Raw genomic sequence first — 4,348 nt, forward strand, 5'->3', positions numbered from 1 at the left:
AGGAAATAAACACAAGTGAAAGTGAGCGCCCTTGTGGACCACCGAGTTTTATCCAATCAGCGTCCTCCTGGCGGTATCCTTGGGACGTGGCAATATCGGCGAACGTAACAGCTCGAGGTACCGGTATACGTCCATGAACAAACAGCGCTCACACAATCGCACGTGCCTATGTTTTTGGTATGTAACATCTTAGCTCTCGGTATACGGCGCTCGGTAGGAGTCATTTCGTGAATGGAACGCAAGTCCCGTGGATCGGAAGTAAAAAAAAAAATGGAAATGAGATACAGACGGTGCTGCTATCTATGGATGGCGCGAACCGAAGTTTATTTATTTATTTATTTTGATTTATTTATTTGTATTCCATTGAGCCTTCTTTTCGTAGAAACCATAATGTTATGGAACATGTCATTTACATATTTACAGTTATACGTATACATACAGTTTTACATGTACACAGTTTTAAATAAACATACATATTTAGTTTTACATACATATAACTTTGAAGTAAAACAAATAGTAATGAAAAATTTTCAGATAATCTGAATTACAAATATGACATTATTTCTTTTATACATACCCATAGACATGATATGTCAAGCAATTTCTTATATTTATTAAGTGAGAAAAAAATTAAGCAGTATTTAGGGTAGGCCTATTAGGATATTGTTGTTAGGCATTGTAGCTATACAAGCAGTATACTCCATAAATTCTTTTAAATTGTAAAATGGATTGCATACAAGCGTATTTTTTATGGAAGCTTTATATTTGTCTATGTTGCTGATTTCCATTATTTTGTTCATAAAGCCGAAGGGAAACTTCATATCATTAACCGTTTAATGAATAATAACAACATTGGGCAGTATTTTGATAAAATTCCTTGTCGGAAATCAGATCCAAAGCCGGGGTTTAGTATATTTTTTTCCAAGTATTTTTCGCTTCTATCGGAGACGTTTGATAATATAGTTTAAAATTTCGATATACTAATTAAATGATTCAATAGTCGACGTAGCTGCTCCGGCAGTGAATTCTAGTGGCGGGCGTGTGAAATTACGTGTGATTCACATGAAAAAAATATTATTTTAAACCACAATTTTTTTTATCACGCTTGGCATTACTTGTATAAAGAATGCCACGTTGGTTTTCTGTCCGAGTTTCGTATTATAAGTGTATTTGCAACATGAGAACACGTGAATTTTCTCGTTACCTAGGTTGGATGTTACACATCTCTGGACAGTAGGTACTGAAAGACTATCTCGCATTTTTTTTTTGACGTGACGTCTAATAAATCGATGAACGCCGGCTGCACGCACGAAAAAGTGTCCCGTTACGCACATTGTCCCGTTACGCACATTGTCCCGTTACGCTGTGTCCCGTAACGCTCTCTTCCAGTCGATTGGCCTATGGATCTACTATTATATTAAATAGGTTAAGGAGGGCTTTTCAAAAGTAGCTTTTAAATTTAGAACTTTAACTAAACTATCATTTCATCAATGTTTTGTTATGACGTTGTCACGTTAAACTATCGTCCGTAAACCGACTTTAAAGACAACCATTTTTTTTTTTAAGTGAAACTTATTTGCTGAACGGACTAAAATTTTCGAGCGTTACGAAAATTCCTATCGCATGAGAGGGATAGTCAGGTACGTGGTGGGGGAAACTTTAGAGGAGGAGAGTGCGTCAGCGGCGACGGCACTCCAACGCATGTTCTAGCGGTCGAATGGGGAGACGTAGTGTAGCAGGTTATATGCTAGTTGTAACGGCCGGAGGGGGAGACGGCAGGGGAGAGGTAGAAATGACGCAGCGCTGATGCTACGGAATTCTCGTAACGCTGCTTGTGTGTGTCTGCTCCTCAGTTTTCATAACGGCAAACGATTGACGCTACCATAGTTATTTCATTTTATTTCAACTATCTACAATATATTTTATTTGCGTGGATTTCTGCAATAAACTTTATAAGTATCATTCAATATGTGAATATTGTGAATGAAACCGTAAATAATTTATATCTATGTGTACCTGATAAATAAATTTCTCTTCCGTTGTGCGTGAACTCCACGCGCACACTTTATGTTTTGTAATTGTTATTTGGACACACATAAATTCACACCCATGCCATTCCAGGGACTCAAACCAGGACCTCTCGCACCACAAGCCGATGTGCATCCGCCTGCGCCACTGAGATAGTCGCCACTGTCGTTACTGGGCGTAACATGCTGTGTTTTTATAACATGTGTGGTTTTATATTCAGTAATAATTAACTGAAAACATTAAAATATATATTTTTAATACCAATGCACGATCTTATTTTTCTTCCAATTATTTAGTTAGTTTTTGTTGTGCATTATTTTTGTGTTTCTTTTCAAGATCACAATAAAACAGCTTAAAAAAATATAGTTTTTTTTCTATCAAAAGTGCTTAAATGTAACGTAAAAAATTAATGAATTTGTTTTGACTGTTTTTGTTTTAAACTGTGAAACTTTATTTTGTTCATAAAAGTTTTCTTCTTCATTCAGCTTAGCTTAGTGTATGGCACTATGTTAAATCTGAACGTAATTAGTCTTAAATTATGTTTGTGTCGAAACAAAAAATTCAAGGGAAATCGACTACACGGCATGTGACACCCATTTCTTAAACATTTTTTGGATTGTTTGCTGATTCCATATCTTTGCATTACCAACTGTGGAAACACAGAAAATAATAGATTGTAGTGATCACATTTAAAATATAAATATTTATCTTACTTTAAAAGTAATAAAGGAAATAACCTGTTACTATTTTTTAGGAAAACAATTTTGCAAAAAAATATGAATATGCAATGCTTGTATGATTAAATACCTGCAGGAATTTCAGAAACACAATGAGGTGAAAATATAATTACCCATAATTGCGGGTGAAACCCAGCATTAGCAATATTATTGATTTCCCTTATTTTTACATATATGCGCAAATACAACAATGTATTACAGGAAAAATAACTCAAAAAAGCTACTTGTCTATTTTATGTCTGCGTACGTTCCTACACATTTTTTTTAGGTATATTTCGAAGAAAAATACTACTTATTGTAGCCGTTGCCATGATGCGAATTCCGAATTTTCTTTTTATCAAAACAGAGATAATTTTTAAAAATTGCTCTATCTCCCGTTAAAAATAATTTATTTAGATTTAGCTCTGCAAGGGCCATTGCAAAGTATTTTCCAACTTTCATTGGTCTAAATTGAAGTTATTCATTCATATGTTCATCATTAATTCATCATTTAGTACTTTACGGGCTCTATGTAGGAAATAACTGGATATTTCCCGCAGGAAAATAATAACTGTCAACGTACAGTAATTACACCAGCTTTAACAAGTGTCCGCAGCTATGTATCAGGACGATGTTCTGATGAAATACTCAAGATGGCGGGGACATTTAAGTCACAATTTTGCCTAGAAATTCAAAATAAAGGCTTGTAAAGACATCAAAACTGATTGTAATGGCGGTTACAGAAGACCGCGAATTAAAAAAGCGGATGGAAACATGGTGGTGAGTTCTAAACTGATGTTCCTTTTTTTATTCAAATTTTTGTTATAACCTGTGCGAGACATGAAAGGGGCTTGAACCCTTGATAACAATAATAAAGGAACTAATTGCCGTGGTATCAAAATTTAATTATTATTATTTTAATTTTGTATTTCGCACATGTGTTTTGTAAAACCATATAGGCCTAGTTCTAAATATACTGTTATTTTTTACTGATAACTGCTTCTCAATTATGTTACATAAATCACGTATGTAAAATTTTATTTATTTTGACGTATGATAAAATCCTTTTGTATTTCTTTTTATCTTTTTTTTTTAATTGCGTTAACAGAGACTAAAAAATACTGAATATTCAAAATAAATTAAACACACTTTTAAGATAGGTACATTTTTTTAAAATAAGTAAAAAAAAAAAGTTATTATGACACATTGTAATTTACAATCGAAATTATAACACTTGTGATAGTAAAACACTTTAAATCAGTACAATCAAAAACATTCAGAGTTCGACCGCGACAGGACTCGAACCTGCAATCTTCGGATCCGAAGTCCGACGCCTTATCCATTAGGCCACGCGGTCTTGTACACATTACTATATATCGCCATATATTTCAAATTAAAATATCACTAACGTCTTTGTGTTTCTATCGGTGTATCAATTCAGACCGTTGATCGCATTTGGTGAAAGATAAACCCGCAAATAATTACGAAATCAACATCCTTAGTCCTGCACAATCCCGCTAGTCCGAAAAGTCATGTTAGTTATCATTTCTGAGTTGTTTTCGTTTTCATGACACTAGATATATATTTTTACAGTGTAAACCATA

General features: G+C 34.0%; 1 non-coding gene across 1 annotated transcript; it reads right to left on the reverse strand.

Moving 5' to 3' along the window:
- Positions 1-4,028: 4,028 nt before the first annotated feature.
- Positions 4,029-4,101, reverse strand: Trnar-ucg (transfer RNA arginine (anticodon UCG)). The gene has a single exon. It is a non-coding gene; the product is annotated as a tRNA-Arg (tRNA).
- Positions 4,102-4,348: the final 247 nt, after the last annotated feature.

The sequence above is a fragment of the Bacillus rossius genome, chromosome 10 (assembly GCF_032445375.1).
Source record: "Bacillus rossius redtenbacheri isolate Brsri chromosome 10, Brsri_v3, whole genome shotgun sequence".
Taxonomy (NCBI): Eukaryota; Metazoa; Arthropoda; class Insecta; order Phasmatodea; family Bacillidae; genus Bacillus; species Bacillus rossius.